This window comes from Mesocricetus auratus, unplaced genomic scaffold, assembly GCF_017639785.1.
Source record: "Mesocricetus auratus isolate SY011 unplaced genomic scaffold, BCM_Maur_2.0 Super-Scaffold_100691, whole genome shotgun sequence".
NCBI classification, from domain to species: Eukaryota; Metazoa; Chordata; class Mammalia; order Rodentia; family Cricetidae; genus Mesocricetus; species Mesocricetus auratus.
Genome location: NW_024429267.1, coordinates 28,707,796 through 28,725,738, shown reverse-complemented (window position 1 = coordinate 28,725,738; position 17,943 = coordinate 28,707,796). Strand labels below are relative to the sequence as shown.

The window sequence follows — 17,943 nt, the reverse complement described above, 5'->3', positions numbered from 1 at the left end:
TCTTGCCACACACATTGACTGGCTGTCTACGATGAAGCTTACACATGCATTTACTCAGTCTTCTTAGCAATCCAGAGACTTCCAGTTTCAATTCTATAGTTGCAGAAACTAAAGCTTGGGAGAGATTGAGTGAGAAATAGTCTGAAGTGTTTATAAAGTTATCCTATAAGAAGAGATAACATCTCTGTTTAATGATGCTACAGTCTGTGTCCTTCCTACTATTGAATATATGTATAGCACACCCAAAGGAGATTTCATTATGATGGACAAAAATGTGTGAAATAAGATAGCCTTTGCCTGTCCCTAAGGAGAATTCTGATTTTGTTCATTTCTCTCTGTCCCCATCTTTCCTCTGAAGTAAAGAGAACAAGTATGTACATAATTAATGAAAGAAAGTAGAGCTGGGACAGGAAAGGAAATATGAAGAAAGATACAGTTACACATTTAGAATTCATAGCAGAGAAAAAGATTTTGAAAGAACTGAAGTGAGAAGGAACTAGAGATGGGGGAAGATGTTAGCCTCTGAGAAATGCAAATTAACAATGTTGTAGGGGTGAGCCCACAATACTGTCCACACCCCTTGGGGCATGGACAGGGGTACTTGGGACAGGTGAGGATTTAAAAGGAAAGGAAAAGAAAAAACTTACTCTCTCTTGGAAGCTATCCATGTTCCTAGAACTCCTATCCCCCTGTAAGTAAATTCTAGATTCAATAAATATATTAGACTCCTTTTTCAGATAACATTATTTCCTCGTTACAATGTGATTATTGATGCATAACTTTTGTGTGTGTTTCACTACTTCGGACACTTATGATTACATTTCATGGACTCCATAGATTTATCACTTTTATACACAACCCCAGGTTCTATATGATAGGACATACACATTTCTCAATTCAAATGTTAAGTCCAAGGAAAGCATTTATGAATTATTTGTTATGATCTGGGTACAGTAAGTTGAATGGTGCAGAGAAATAACCTTCACTTCTCCTCAGACAGGTACAAAGATGTGAAAGATGTGTGCATGAGAATGTCCAGCTTGTGCAGGAAGGTAGGTAAAATCCCAGGTTGTTTCTAAGGAGAGATTCCTTGGTGAGCATTTCTGGCTTCAGTGTTCCACTACCTGTGTACCTTAGCCAGTTTCCTGCCACCACACAGAACATGGTGATAATTAACTTATAACAGAAAAAGTTTGTTTTAGTTCTGGTTGCTTAAGTCTAATCTCAGGAAAACCTATTGCTCTGGTCTCTGGGTATCAATGGTGGTGGGGTGCATCTTAAGGACTGCTCGATTCAACACCAAAAAGCACAAGAGAGAAGAGGTCAGAATCCTATGAGCTCTTTCAAGGGCATGGTTCCAGTGACCCAAGGACCTCCTATCAGGCCCTTCCTCCTAAAGACTCAACCACCTTCCACTGCATAGGCCCTGCTTGGGTACAAAGTGCTTAACTCATAGATCTCTTTTAAGGGCAGTTATTCTAACGATATACTCTGTCTGTCTTGGGGAGAAGTACAGTGCCAAACAGAACAGGAGCAGAATTTCCCAGGGGAAATTTCCAGAAATTCCCTGAGGTCGCTTCCAGAGTAGATCTACAGAATCTGGCTAGAGTTGAGGAAGTTTAGGGTTGGAGACATGTATTGAATAGGTTCTTTTTTATATAATTTTTATTTAAATTAGAAATAAGCTTGCTTCACATGTCAATCCCAGTTCCCTCTCCCTCTCCTCCTCCTACAATCCCCAACCCCCTAACCCCTGACCCAATCCCCACTCCACTCTCCTGGGAAGGTGAGGCCCTTCATGGGGGATCTCCAAGGTCTGTCCTATAATCCCAGGCAGGGCCTAGGCCCTCCTCCATGTGTCCAGGCTGAGAGAGCATCCCTCCATGTGGAATGGGTTCTCAAAGTCCATTTGGATACCAGGGATAAATACTAATCTAGTACCTGAGGCCGCAAAGAATGCCAAGGCCTCCTTACTGACACCCCGTCCAGGGATGTCTGGATCAGTCTCATGCTGGCCTCTCAGCCATCAGCCTGGGGTCCATGGGCTTCCCATTGCTCAGGTCAGCTGTCTCTGTGGGTTTCACGCACCAGGTCTTGACCACTTTGCTCATCACTCCTCTGTCTTTGCAACTGGGTTCCAGGAGTTCAGCTCAGTGGTTAGCTGTGGGTGTCTGCCCCTTCTTCCTTCAGCTACTGGATGAAGGCTCTAGGATGGCATACAAGTTTGCCATCACTGTTTCAACTTTTACAAAAGGTTTTACAGGGAAACAAGATGAAATAAAACAACCACACCTCCCCAATGGTCTCCCTCACTTGAATCAAGTGAGAAAACTTTACCCATTCTAAGCTTTAGGGTGTTTTCCTTCTGGAGTTTGGTCTATGAGGTGGTGTTTTAGGAAGGAATGGGAGGGGCAAACCATTTAAAAAGTGAAGGTCCAAGAAGCAGGCAGATGCTATCCAACTTCCCATCCCAATTGCTTTACTTCCTTGGCTTTTTACCAGTCTTGGCTTTGGGAGAAATATCTGTTTGTTTAGATCTTAAACAATTTACTCTCTGAGCAGGAGGGGAACAAGGCTGCTCCTGCAGTCAAAGCTCTTTCAATCCAAATGGACGCCTCGCTCAGCATGGTCACCTATTACCTTGGGGTTTGTTTGCCTCGGCCCTTGGCCTTCTCTCTATGAACGGATCTTTGTTATATTGATGTAAAGCTGACTAGTCCCTCACAATGTTTGGACCAAGACGCTATTGTTACAAATTTAGACTCCCTAGGGGAGCAAGGTACAGTGGATCAAATACGCTTCACCTTTATTTTGCCCATTTAGGTGCTTTTGTCCTCCCTAGATGGGTTTGGTCTTGCCTTGCCCTAAAGTAATTAGGGCAGAATTCTGGGAAAATCTAGATGGCAACTCATTACCACATGAGGCTTTGTTTAAAGTATCCATGTATTAGCAGGTTCACTTTTAGAATGCAGTTGCTTCCAGTCATAGCAGGAAACTCATGCAAGGAAGCTGCTGTGGAGACTTGTATCCCTCCAGCCTCCACCGCCTCCCAAGGCCAGAATACAGACCACTGGTCCCTAAGCCAGCCGGAGCCTTCATTTGGCCGCACTCTTGGAAAAGCCACCTACCGTGACCCAGGGAGAGGGCGCTATCCCTTAGCTATATGTTCCCCAATCGGTAGGGTTTCTCTTTACTTTAGATTCCATGAGTTTGAAACTATGACTCGGTTTTTGTGCTGTAAAGTGCTGTTGGTGTGACTTCCGGAGCCGAGGGAGATGATCTGTGTTATGCATGGTGGCACCAAAGGCAGGCCGCTGCGTTTCAGTCCCACTGCAGCTTACAGGGCGACTTGGGAAAGGCCTCCAGTCCTGATCGATATAGATGCATCCAATTGGACTTTTGAAAATCTATTCGGTTGTGTGTGTACGTGCGTGTTTGGGGAGGGCGGGTCACGTGGTCGCCAGTCTCTCCAATCTGGATACCAATGAAGCAGACACCGGCCAAGAGGGAAAAATCAATGAGCGAAGCGGCCACTTTGCCTGGCCTCGCGAAGCACTGCGGAGTCTGAGACCCTGGAAGGGCGAGCAGAGTGCACCGGCGAAAAAAGGAGAGCAGCGGACATCCTTAGCTTCTGCTTCGCCACTGGGGGCCGCAGTCACCTTCAGCATCGGGAACTAGGGAGAAACAAACCCCCAGGGTGGATCTGGCCGCTAGGCTTCCTCCTGCTCCAGTTTCTGCTTGCTTTTGCCCCGGTGCAGCAGGCACAACCCCGACCGGAACAGGGGCCTCCTCAGGGCTCTGGGGGTGCGGGCACCCACTCTTCAGGCGGCTGCAGCCTCTGGCGGGGCACGCCCTCGGCGCTATTGCCGCGCCCCTCCCGGGTACGCCCCTCCTGCCCTAGGGAGCGCGCACCCGCTGCTGGAGAGTCCTGCCTGCCTCACCTTCCCAGAGATGATGGAGAAGCCAAACTGGGTCTCTGTCCATCGGGTTCCTGGCCCGAGCTGCCCACGGTATCCAAGCCCGTGACGTGGTGACACTGGCCGAGCCTCAGAAACCGAGGTTGGGGAGAATCCTGACGCCGAGGCCACATCCCCAGGCCACTGAGATCCTCAGCATCATGCATGTGGGTACTGGCTGCCGGCTCCCTAGGGGAGTCAGGGCGCGACCCTAGCCTGGGTTTCAGATCCCTACCCCGAGCTGTAGGGACTGAAGTCACCCTGTGCCAGGGGTGTCGCCCCAAGTGTAGAGCTTGGGCTGCTCTGGAACCTAGGACTCTTTTGGCTAGGGAACCTTCGGGAAGCACCCGTTGGAGGCTGTGTGGACCACCATCCTAGAGCCACGCGAGAAGTGGGGAAAGAGCCCAGAGCCGGAGCAGCCTCAAAGGTAACTTCGGTGAGCGGCAGCAGGAGACTGGCTGGGACCCGAGCGCACGCGTGTACAAGCGTGTGTGTGTGTGTGTGTGTGTGTGTGTGTGTGTGTGTGTGTGTGTGTACGAGGTGTGATCGCTATGGACCGGCTGCTAGATTCACAGTAGCACTGTGTAAAGTCCTGGGCGACTGGCGCTCCTCCTAGGCTCCACTGAATTCCCAACTGCGGGTCGCCTGGGAACGGGAACCCTTTTCGCTGAGCTAGGTACTGTAGTGGGAAAGGGGTGTGCGTGTGCGCGCGCATGTGGTGTGTATGTGTTCCTGAGTGGTGTGCATGTGTGCGCGTGAGTGTGCGGTATGCATATGTGTGCGCGCCTGTGTCAGGTGCTAGGCTTGACCATATCTGTTGGAGGGAAAAGAGATGAAGAAAGAGAGACAAGTCCAAAGACCATGTAGTTCTGGGCAAGTTTTTCCTGGTTGAGAATTCCTTTCATACAACGGTGTTGTGGGGGTTAAGTAGGTGATCTGACAGTGTGAAAAACCCGAATATCAGAGGCAGAAACTAAGGTGGAGAACTGGAAAAACCCTAGAGGAACCGACCAGTGAATCCCATTCTTAAATTGAGATTTCCAGTCACGTTGATACGGAAAAGGGCGTCTTTCCTCTCGGAGATGTTCAACTTCACCTGCCAAGAAAACACCAAAGCCAGGCCTACCAGACAGCGGGGCTCCAGTTCATTCACACGCTAGCTCACCGCTCTGCAGCCATTCCCACCTGCTCTGCAGCCATCCTTGCCAAGTCCAGTACTCTCTGGAGCCACCAAACCAGCAAAGTAATCATTGGTCCTCTCTGCAGGAGTGCAGGGAGCTTCCGGAGGGGGGGGGGGCGTTTGAATAGCTTGCTCTAACAGCATTCAAGACAGCATTGTTTGTGAAGTAGCGGTTATCTTCAAAGATTATACGGTTGTACACACAGTTGGGGGAGGTGGTTGTTGTCGGATAGTCTTTTCGGTGAGAATTAAGTAACGTTTGCCAAGACCAAAAGGAGGAGAGATGCCTGTACTATAAAGGACACAGGTCTGTTTTATAGAACTTACGTTTTCTTTTACGGATGGGGTGATTTAATTGGGAGCTGGTAGGACCATGGTGGCAGCTGCCCCTGTGACTATGATTGGGGGTTTGACTGTTGGGCTTTACTGTGATGCTATGCAGCATGGCATGAAGTATTTCCAGGAGTAGTTGAGGGGCAGTGCACTTGAAGGTTCCACCCCCCCACCCCCCCCACCAACCCCCCCCACCCCCGCCCCAATCTCCCTGCAAACAAGCTTCCATTACCTTGTTTCCTGATGAAGTCTCCCTGCAGGTAGAAGCTAGCCACTTGCTCTGGGTATAGGAGCCTTCTGAAATGAGCTCCAAGAAAGCAGCTCCTCTACAGCCTGGGGAGGGGGCCATTTCAGGGAATGTTCCAAGCAGAGTCCTGGGAGAGAGTTGGGTGGCTGGCCGGCCTTGTAACCCCCTTTGAATAGGTTTTCTTTTTGTGTGTCAGAGGGTAAGGGTAGAATGGGAAAAGGCTGGCACATCTGCAAAAACAGTCAATTTAGAGATTTTTCTTAGGTAGTGGAGCCTGCAGGGAAAACCTTAAATGTCTGGTTAGGAAAGTCTGGCTTTTATTGTGTGGGATAGTGATTTGTATAGATATGTGTATTTGGGGAGATTTGCATAGCTCTGCAACTATGTAAAAATAAATGTCAGTTACCAGGGAAAGAGCAGATCAAACAGTTCATTTGCATTTCTGATTAATTTGGTGTGTGAAAGTGTTGCATAGCACTTAATAGTTGGAAGAGAGACAAAGATTTCATTGTCAGTGTTGCATTCATTTGGAATTTTAGATATATAATGTCATCATTTCCTTGGCCAATACTGGAGGCAAAATTAGCGTGTCTTTCTAGCACCTAAACATTCTAACGTTACCTTTGAAATAATCGTGCTTTTGGCAAGTTTTCTGTTCTGTCTCTGTCCGTAGCACACTGAATGAGTGTGGGATTCTCTGCTGTTTCCTCAAACAAGCTCTTTGGAAACCTTAGACAACAAAAAGCAGGGCTGTGGCCATGGCCTTAACTGAGGAGGTGGGGTGTGAAGGCCAGGAGCAGCAAGTCGAAGGCCTGCTTGCTGCACCAACCAAGTGGCAGTGCTTGTCCTCAGTCTAGCTGAGAAAAGGTTCCAGATTCCTCTGTGGATATGGTGCTAATGCTCAGTGATTAGCTTTTCCCGCTGACATTCAAATGTTTGTTTTTGGAGCTTACCCTGCAGGCTCAGTGTAAATTAAAAGGAAAAGAAAAAAAAGAGGGATATTGAGCATAAGGCAGGCAGAGGCAGCTGCATGCTTTTAACTCATTGTGTGATCTTGGCTAATGCTTAACTTTTTGCATGGTTTTTGGAAATATAGGTATGTATATATGTACATATATAATATATATGCATATAGAGAGAGCATCAGATTATTGAATCATGTGTTTTTCCCCTTTCTTAGAATAGAAACATTTATGTTAAGCTTACATAAAATTTAAGTGAATGAAACTGATTAAAAACTGGGGGAGGGCTGCGGAAGCCTGTTCATTCTCAGCATGGTGTCTGGCTCCCTTTGGAGCACTGAAGGTCTCCCCAGAGCACAGTGAGTCACTGGAATGCTTCTTTCTCTCAGGAATGTGGCACACCACCTTCTTTGAGCTTTTGCTTTCCCAAGGAAGTGTTGTGGTCTTTAGTTCAGTGCTGTCAGCGTGTCATGTACCTCTCACCTGCACTGAGTCCTTCTTAACCCAGCGACAAGGACATGCCTCAATGTGGTATTTATACTCCGACCCTGGCTCCTGTGAAATCCTTTCTTGTTAAGTGCTGTGGGAGTGGGATGTATTCACAGGATGAAGGGGTCATGTCGTATAGCTATGGAAGGCTGATTACTTTTTATTCTTTATTTAAGTTAGAGAATGGCCTTCAGAATGGACTGTGGGGTGTGTGTGTGTGCATGTGTGTGTGTGTGTTGTGTGTGTGTGTGGTTTGATACCATTTTTCCAGCATGATGTATTGAACATGACCTCTGTGTGGTTTTTCTGGTGCCCTGAGTATTTTCCATGCCTTCTGCTAATGAGAGCTGCCATAGCAGACTTTTCTATTGCCTGGCAGGGCTTGCCTATGAGTGATCCACTGGCCCCTGACCTGAGAGTCTTCCTTGGTAATGCCCATTCTCTGTGCACTTACTCCCTGACTTTTACTTTGTGTTTGGTCATTTTAACCCACAGTGATCACTGTGGTCTGATGGCCACCATGCAGCATCTGGGATGACTCTCAGACTTCAAAAGAGAACCATTTTGATCAAGATGATAACCATATAGCTTTCTGGGTACCTGAGGAAGCCTAAAACAAGTAACCAAGAAAAGAAGCCAACACTAAAGGTCAACAAACTCAGAGGGACTGGAAAACCTTCAAATGCCAGCTCATGTGACCAGTAGCATGAGAGACCACCATCAGAAATGAGGGGCATGTTGTTGGAGGATTCATCAGAACTGTAGAAATTGAATTCCTTTGACTATGTGTATGTAGGTTGTGGATAGGTAGTAGGGGTGGAAGGGTATACTGTGTGTGGAGATTGTGGGTGTAGAATATGAGTAGGTAATGTGTAGGGTATGGGTAGGCAGTGGGTATGAAGGACATGGGTAGAAGGTGTATGGATTGTTGGTAGGTAGTGAGTGTGGAGTGAAGGTTGAGGGTAGGGAGAGGTATAGGGTACAGGATATGGGAAGGTTGCATGAGTAGGATGTGGATAGGATATATGTTGTATTTGGATAGGTAGTATGTTTGGGGTAGAAGTAGTAGTATGTGTGAATTGTGTGTGTAAGTAGTGATGTGGGGTATGGATAGGTAGTGTGGGTATGGGATATGGGTAGGTGGTATATGTTGGTAGGCTAAGTGGTATGTGTTGGTTATGGGTAGGTGACGCATATGAGGTGTGGGTAGATGGTGGTGTTTGGTTTTGGGTAAGTACTGTGTGATGGATATGGGCAGTTGGTATACATGGGGTTTGGGTAGTAGTAGGTGTTCAGTATGGGCTATGGCTATAGGGAGGCAGTATATGGAGTGTTAGGTATGTGGCTTCTACCCCATTGTCTAAAGGTTCTACTTCTATACAATAGCAGCACAGGCTGGTGACTAAATCTTCAACACAAGGTTTTGGGGGAAACTTACCTGAATTATATCCAGAGGTAAACACTTCACAGTACTTGGTGCTTTTCTACTTCACAAAGAAAATATTTATGCCCCTTATGTTTATAAATAATAATTTAATGAATTGCTGTTCTGTTCTGTTTCATTTGTTATGATAGTATATGTTTTTTTCTTTGCCTTCCTTCCTTTGTGAATTGGCCATTTTTGTTTTGGGTTATTTATTCCTTATTAATTTTTAAGAGCTCTCAATAAGATACAAGAAGCTTCTTCTTCTTGCCTTTTCCAAGTTTTATAATGTCTAGAGACGAGGTGACCAAGCACTTTTCATTTATCTAAATGTGTCTGCCCTTTTCTCACTGATTTGAACACTTGGGATCTTGTAGAATATCCTTTTCAGAATCCCAGATTATCTAACCCTTGACTCAAACTTGTGTCTCTTTGTTTCACCTCTTATGTACAGGCCACAAGTAAAGGTGAACTCATTTTTTTAACCAGTTGGTTTACTGATTATTCCAGTAATACTTAACCAATAAAACACTGACGTGCTCATTTCTATTGAACAAACCGCTGTCTTGTCTTTGCCTTGAAATGCTTCCTCTATCGTATGCATATTATATCCTCTACCACATCCTGACATACACTTTTATCTGCTTCTTGTTTTCTATTTTGATCAGAATTCTTCTGTATTTTACAGCTTACTTTTATTTATGTGTATGAGTGTTTGTGTCTATGTGAATGTATGCTTCATGCTCCAAGAGAGCATCTGGAGCTGGGGTTTCACAGTCACGAGTCCTCGATGTGGGTGCAGGGACAGGACCTCCAGTCCTTTGGAAGCCCAGTGCCAGCTCCTAACCAATGAGCTTCCTTCTCCAGCTTCACTGACCAGGATTCTTAGTTTCCTTGAGCAAATGATTATTTACCACTTCCTCTAACATGAAGGGCTTTCCTCATAAAAAAAAGACAAGGAAACTAAACTGGCAAAACATAAATGGTAGCAAACAAATCAACAAATGTGTGGTCACTTTTTTCAGTGGCTCTTGCTTTTGTAAAACCTTCTGCTTAAGTTTTAACATTAGCTCCACATTTAACATGGCTCACCCAAAAGGAGGCAAGTGGGAACTTACCTAGTTTTACACACTTATTTATTGTTGACATGGGAGTCTCATATAAAGCAGAATGTTCTGTTATTCACTTAAGCCCACATTGGCCGTGAGCTCCTGACCACTCTGCTTTAGTAACCCAAGTGCACCACCATGCCTGACTTTAGTTTTTTTTGTAATTAGTGCATATTTTCTAAAAATTAATATGAGTACAGATGTGAGATTTCAAAGGTCATAATGGCTATTGTTTTTTGCTTCAATGCTTGTTTTTTCTTTGTTTAAAGAAAGGACTGTTATAGTTTATTGCCTTTTTGTAGTAGTCACCAACTATTCTTCCCCTTGGTGAGGGAAGATGCCCATTCCCAAATAGCTGAATATGTGACATGTGAAATTGTGATTGATAAACACCTATTAAGGAGTCTGGTGGATGCTGCATACTTCCCAGAGCCACATGGGTTGGACTTGGGAGCCATGTGAACAAATGGGCTGTACCCCATTTGTGATATCAAAAGGGGTTCTCACAGGAGGACATGATTGGCTTGTTTGAATACTTTAACAGGCTGAAGAGAGACAAACCCTGCTTCTGGGGAGTAGGTAGGAACTGTACCTTGCCCCCTATTAAGAAATATTGTATAAGGGACCTTACCATTGGAGCAGAGTAGGAGGTTGTGGTTAGGCAATGTGAGGCTCTCCTGATTTCACCACATGTCAATGTAGTCCTTAGCAGAGCCTTAATTTTAGGAATTTCACGACATCTTTCTATGCCCCATGTCCCAAACCTGCTATTTTCATTTCCTCCTGTGCTTTTATATATTCTTTTAATACTCCACTACTACAACATATTTGGGTTCCCTTTTTTTACATTGGTGATGTGGTGGATTCACATAGAAGCCTTTTCCCCCCATGCATTCTTTATATTTTAGGTTTAGTCTCAGATTTATCAAAAATACATGGATTCAGCTGGGCATTAGTGGTGCAAGTCTTTAATCCCAGCACTCGGGAGGCAGAGGCAGGCAGATCTCTGTGAGTACAAGGCCATCCTGATCTATAGAGTGAGTTCCAGAACAGGTTGCAAAACAATACAGAGAAACCCTGTCTTGAAAAACCAAACCAAACCAATACAAAACAAAACAAAACACAGATTCATATTTTGAGTAATCCCAAGTCCGTTCCCCCACTGCACTTGCCTTCCATTAGAAGAGTAGTTGATGACAGTTTTATCTACTTGTGAACCCATGCTAGTGCTTAAGTTAAATATCTTTCCTGGAAAGAAATAGCTTTTGTTCTTTAGAGCTTTACTACAGAATAATTGAATTTAAATTAAGAACTTTATTCTTAGGCCCAAGATGGGGGAAGTCCTTCTGTGTATGTGTTTTTCTGATTGGTTGATAAATAAAGCATTGTTGGTCAATAGGGAAGCAAGATAAGTGGGACTAGGAGTCGAGGAGGACTCTGGAAAATGTAGTCAAGAGTGAAGAGTCGCCATGTGATGCTGGGAAGAGGGGACACATGAGGCTGCGTCCAAAGTAAGATAAGACCTTATAAAAATGTATATTAGTAATTATGGGTTAGTAATTAATCAGAGCTAGCCATTAAGAAACCATAGCAAATGGCCAGCAGTTTCATAAATAATATAGTGACTCGTGTGTTATTTGGGGACTGAGAAAGCTGCAGGACCCAGGCAGCTGGTGGGAAAGAGTACATGGTATAGGTCCAGAGTTTTGTTTATAACATTCTTCTAGTATTTTACTAATAGGATAATTTTCTTTCTTTGGGATATCTTTGTGTGTGTGTGTGTGGGTTTTTTGTGTGTGTATGTGGGTATTATAGGAATCTTAAGATGAGATCATGAGTTTGGCATGGTTTCCTTTAATTTTGTGAATTTTACTTTGTTAATTTTTAAGGTTTTATTGTTTTGGTGAGTTGTTTCATCATTTTTTTTTTTTTAGTTTTCTGAACCCCAAACACTTTTTTCAATTTAAAGTCTTCCCTTTGGAAACCCACAGAGACAGTTGACTCAAACTCACGTGAGTTCATGGACTCTAGACTGACAGCTCAGGAGCCTAAATGGGACTGAACTATGCCCTCTGCATGTGGGTGACAGTTTTGTAGCCTGGTCTGTTTATGGGACTCTTGGCAGTAGGACCAGGATCTATCTCTGGCACATGAGCTGGCTTTTTGAAGCCCATTCCATATGTGATGCCTTGCTCAGCCTTGATGCTGGGGGGAGGAGTTTGGTCCTGCCATAAATGAGTATACCAGGCTTTGTTGACTCCTCATGGAAGGCTTTAACTTTTCTGAGGAGTGGATGGGGGTGGGTTGGGGGAAAATGGGGGGGGGCAGGAAGGGGTAAGGAAAAGGGAACTGTGGTTGGTTGTAAAATGAACACAAAAAGGCTTCATGGTTGTAGTGCATACTTATGCTTGCCAAGTACTGCTACAAGAATAACTCAGTTGTATGAGGTATGTGCTATGTCATCCACATTGTTATAACTAAAGAGACATATGCAGGGAGACTGGTAAATTATATGAGTCACATATCTAGAGGACAGAATAGCTTAGGTGAAAACTTGGGCAGCTTTTTCCAGAGTCTGTGATATTTACCCTCAGTGAATATGAACCACATTCTGAGTTTTTGGCCTGATATATCTGATTTTCTTTTTATTTTTACTATCTATGTGATTTTATTTGTGGATATATCTCTTAAGGTGACATGTGGCTGTTTTGTTTCACTTTAAAAAAATACAGCTTGAGTCATTGTCATGTAACTGGCAAGTTCATTTAACTGGCAAGTTCATACTCCTTACATTTATTGTGATATGTCTTTAGAAATAATTCTGTCATCTGGTTCAGAAGCCCTGCATTAAATGCTACAGTTTATCTTTGCCTTTTATGTGACCACCTGTAATGTTTGCTAATAGACTTATCTTACCATCCAGACTTATTTGACTTCTCTTTTATTCACTAGATATCATAAGGAAACACATGAGAAGTTTAAACTCTCATCTGGCCCTTTTCCATTTTACTTATAAAATAAATCATCACTTATTTTATACATTTGTACAGTACTACAATATGTTTATTTCATTTATCTGAATCCAGCTTCTTTCTGAGGAATTTGAGTGGTCAACTCTGAGATTTTTTTCATTCTTAAATAATAGTTTATTCTAAGCCAGGCGTTGGTGGCACACACCTTTAATCCCAGCACTCGGGAGGCAGAGGCAGGCTGATCTCTGTGAGTTCGAGGCCAGCCTGGTCTACAAAGTGAGTTCCAGGACAGCCTCCAAAACCACAGAGAAACCCTGTCTCGAAAAACCAAAAAAAAGTTTATTCTAATAGAATTAAATACATTATATTTTTACTCAGTATCTTAAGCATTTCATTTCAACTTATTGCTCTTTATTTTTTTTTCTTAGAATTCAACTTTTTAAGTTAACTTTTCTTTTTGTTTCTGGTATACTTGAATTTCAACATAATGTGCTTAGTCATCTAAGGATAAACACCTTTTGTTATACTCTTCAGCACTTACTTAAGTTTATTTTCCTCCTCAAAATTTTGTATTGTAAATTCTGGAACATCCCTAGACATTATCATTTTTCTGCTCCTCTCTTACTTTTTTCCTGGAACATCTATTAGACATTTTCTGAAACTTCTCCTACTTTGAGTATGTCTTTTAGCCCCAATTTTACATCCTTTAGTTTTGTTTCTCTTAGTCCTGCCTCTGCTATATTTTCTTAGATCTTTCAGATCACTAATTTTCACTTCACTAAAGTAGCATATTATTGAATCTGTTCATTGTTTTTAAAGAAATGATTATGTTTCTACACATGCTATTTAGTTATTTTCTAAATTATATACCATGTTCTCAGTGTTGTAGTTAGACTACCTATTCTTTATATAGATGTATAAACACCTATATGATGTATTTATTTTAAATATATTTACACCTTTTAGAGTTGTGGTTCCCTTTTGTGAAATTCTTGGACTTCAAATCCTGCTAGTTGTTTTATGTCTTTTGACTCATTGTTGACTATTTTTCTTTTGTGAGTAATTTGTAAAATCATTACACTATTTCTCCTTTAAGACAGTGATTCCACACAAAATCCTGAGATTGTCCAAGGCAGTTTACTAGTGTTCTCACGGCTATCAGGGAGATCATCAGCATGAAACAGGTTTTAATTCCTTAGATTAAGAACTTTTGTACCCTGAGGCAACAACTTTAGACTCAAAAGTCTTTACGATGTTTACATTGTTTTATATATACGCAAAAGATACACATATATACCTTATAAAACACATATATAAGGTATATATACATACTCCATGTACCTTAGAAACGTAAAGTCAACATCATAAAGACTTTTGGGTCTGAGACATATATTGCATTGTTTAAAACAGAACCTAGGCAGAGGGTGACAAACGTCTTTGTTTTCTGTGTTGCTAACAGACACCTTCACCCCTTTTCATTCTGTGATTTGGGTTAGTAATGCATACTCCAAGTTCCTACTCTCTGCCCTGTGATGCCTCTTCTACTTTCCCTCCACTTCCCCATAATAGGACTTCCTCTGCCCTCCATGACAGCTTTAGTACTTCCCTGCCTCCTGTGATTTCCAGCTTATCTCTGCTTTGAATTTCTGAGCATTCATCTTGATCTCTTGTACATTTAGCATTGCATGCTAAAAAACAAAAAAAGCATGCCTTCCACATTTTCTAGGATGTCAGAAAGGGAGCTCTCCCTTTATTACTGTGTTAGAACGTATCTTTCTTCAAATCTGCGGATAGCTTTATAACTTTGAATTCTAAACTGAGGGCGTCCAGCCTGGGCCAAGATTCTCAGGGACACACTAGACAAATAGCATTGCAGTTCCCTTCCCAATTCCTTAATAGCCTCTTCCACAGATCTGTAAGGAAAAAGCCCAGGCTCTCTTTCCTTTTATTTGAAATTTAAATTAAAGGAAGCATGAAGAATGAAGAAGCTGCAGATTACAAATTTTAGATCTCTAGACTGAGACCTTTCTTTTATAGTCTTGAGTGCATACTTCCATTATGCCACAAGAACAACCATCAACCTGAAAAAAGAAAGAAAGAAACAATAGGCAAGGATTTCCAGCGATGCTGCAGATGAAGTCTCTTGAGCTGCGCTTTTTATGACTGTGAGTGAAGTGAGAACATTGTGGCTACTTCATTTTGTGTTTTGAAAAGTATATGGGAATGCCTTAACAGGAATCCTTTACAGTTGACTTTTGTCAATCCAGTTCAATGCTTATGTTATTCACTCTCATCGGATTTTTAGTGACAGGGGGATGATTAACCCTTTAAACGAATGTGTAAGCATGATATTCAGAGGCGATTATTTCCTCTCCAGAGATCTCACAGCACTCCTGGAAACTTAGTATCAACCACATCTCTCTTCTGCTCTATTTTGATTAAGATCAAATGTCGGCAGTGTGAGCACTTACGTCTCCGGTGGAGAAGGTGTGGACATTCGCTTTAGCTTTGAGGCTGCACACCAGCCTTTATCACTATTAGGATGTGGCTTGAGAAGTAACAAGATAACACAGTGTAATGGTGGGGGTGGGAGGAGTCAGGCATCTGGTTCCTACCTTTATAGAGAGAATGGCCATGAACCGGGAAACAGAAGAGCCTGGAATTCTCCCCTTGTCCAGGCACATCAGAGTTCCGAAAGGTAGAAAAGAATGTGGATTCCAATCTGGGCATCCTATGTGTGGGGTGGTCAACTTCACCCTAGCGCTGCCCCACACCAACTACCTTTGGCACTATCCTCATTCCTATTTCCTGTGGTCTCTTTCCCTGGAGCCTGCATTCTGCCTGTCATAGGGAACTGCTCTACTGTCACGGAGTACCTGAATCTGGGTAACCTAGAGAGTATGTTAATTTATCATTCATGTCCCTGGAAGCTATGTGGTTCATCTGAAGGCAACAGCTTCTAATGTCTGGTGAGGGTCTTCTTGCTGAGGCAACTTGGTTAAACTTTCCTGGACCTTGGCATTCACCACTGGCGTGTCGTATGGAAAAATAGGAGAGGTGTCAAGAGTGCTGGCTGCCACAACCAGATCTGCCACACTTACACATGTGCCTTTGAACAGTCAGGTCACCGCCTGGGCCCCGATTTCTATTTCTCTAAAATAAGGCTCTTTGCTGATGATCACTGTAGCTTCAGCCAGCACTGATCCTGAAGACTGGTTTCCTTCCTGAGACCATGGGCACCAGGAAGAGAGATGGGTCAGCTGATTCTCACATAGTGTTGTATGCATGCTGGGTACTACAAAAATAGAGTTTCGTGTTTGCTTGTGTAATACACATTCATGTGGAAATCCAGGGGTCTTCATAGATTGTCAACTGCTCTCTTCCCTATTTTCTGAAATAGGGACTCTTACTGAACTTGGAGTTCACCTCTTTGGCAAGACTGGCTGGCCAGCAAGCCTCAGGGATCCACTTCCTAAGCCCTGGGATGACAGACACGTATCACTGTACCTGGCACTTAAAAAACATGGGTGCTGGGAGATTGAACTTGTCTCTTCGTGTTTATGCTACAAGTGCTTTATCAGTCGGGACATCCTCCAGCACCAGAAAAAGGGGCTATAGGGTTGAATGATTGCAGACAAGAGACAGGTGAATGGGGTGGGTGCTGAGTAGCAATGGTAGGGGAGCAGGCTAGCCTGGGAGTCACATGGGTTGAGAATTGAGAGGACATTTCCATTTACTATAAGCAGAAACTTCACCTTTGGTTTTCAGAGCTTCCCTATGGAATGAGTTTATGATCTTCCTTCCTATTTAATAAGAGTAAAATAATGAGTCCCACAGCCAGCTTGTTATTTTCCCTTTGAGGAGATGTGTAATCTAGGCAGAGGCAGTAACTCATGGGACTAATGATGGTCTCTGGAAGGATGTGATTGAGGATGGGGTTTTCTACAGTGGGAAATTAGAAGGCTTTAAAGAAGTCAAAATTGGAGAAATATGGAGGCCAAAATCAAGCTTCAGGCAAACTTGTCTTGCTGTTTATATAGAATGGAGTCAATTTTCAAAATTGATGCCGCATAATAGGTTAGTTCACTCAGTAGAGACCTCTTCCCTCTACTTCATTGCACGTGAACACGTTGGCTCCCTTTACTTCAAGGTTAAATCTGGTGCAATTTCAGAAGACTTTGGACTTCTTATTCATTATTTGACATTAGGCAACTTGGGTATTTTCTATGGGTAATATAATACTTGCCAGTCATGGTGACATAAACTAATCAGCACAATATACACACTGTTGACATTGGGTGATTTCCTCTCTTTTTCTCCATCTTAGTTTTTGAAACAGGGTCCCTCACTGAACTTTGAGCTCATTGACTGGGCTAGGCTAGTCTAGAGCTCCAAAAATCTGTTCACCCCCCTACCTCCTAACCTTAGCACTTGGGATGTGTGTGGCTTTTTTACATGGATGTTAGGGATCCAAACTCAGATCACAGAAAACACTTTACTACTGAGCTATCTCCCTAACCTTCTCCTGTCAGTTTTAGTAATATTAGTGATGGAAATAATAATAATAATGATAATGATAATAATAAAAATAAAATAATAATAATAATTAAATGATGCAGGCTTACCCATACCATTTATTCTTCCATCAGGAGTCAGTGAGTCTTAGTTTTGTAAATAGATATTTCAGGGACACATTTTAGCTGAGCAAAGCAACAGTGAGGGTTGAGAAGGCCTCTCTGGGGCATCATCTCTTGGGGCTTTCCTGGGAGGTACATGGTGGACACAGCATGGAGTAAGCTCAGCTTGGCAGCAGTGGATTTAGGTTTTATTGTTCTCAGTTGCTGCAGCCCTTTAAGTCCCCTGGTCCCATTTCCTCATCTGTCAGAGAGTAATTGTGAAAGCAAAAGAGGTCTCTTAAGGTGGTTACAGGGATTAAAGTAAAAAATTGCTGTGAATGCGATTTGTGCCACCAAATCCATAAAATGCGATATGCATTTGCTGCACGCTACTCTCTAAATTACATTCATTTGTCCTATGCTCCGATAGCTACACCCATTTATTTACTTCAAGACCAAGCGTGACAGGTTGTCCTCGCCTCTAGCAAGCTAGAACATCCTGACACAAAATGTTTTCATCCAAGGGAAGGGAGGGCTGGGGCAGGGCAGAGACATTGTGTGGGCGAAGTCCGTCTCCTGGTGACTTGTTCCTGGCAGAAACAGAACCTGTTAAACTTTATTTTCTTTTATCACGCAAGGTAAGGGCTAGCCATGAG

General features: G+C 43.2%; 1 protein-coding gene across 2 annotated transcripts in view; it reads left to right on the top strand.

Moving 5' to 3' along the window:
- The first annotated feature begins 3,648 nt into the window (after positions 1–3,648).
- Positions 3,649–17,943, top strand: part of Minar1 (membrane integral NOTCH2 associated receptor 1) — a 32,338-nt gene continuing 18,043 nt past the window's right edge. For both annotated transcript variants that reach the window (XR_005874856.1, XM_040740090.1), the window contains exon 1: positions 3,649–4,383. The gene's annotated coding sequence lies outside the window, so the exon portion shown is untranslated. The remainder of the gene's footprint in view (positions 4,384–17,943) is intronic.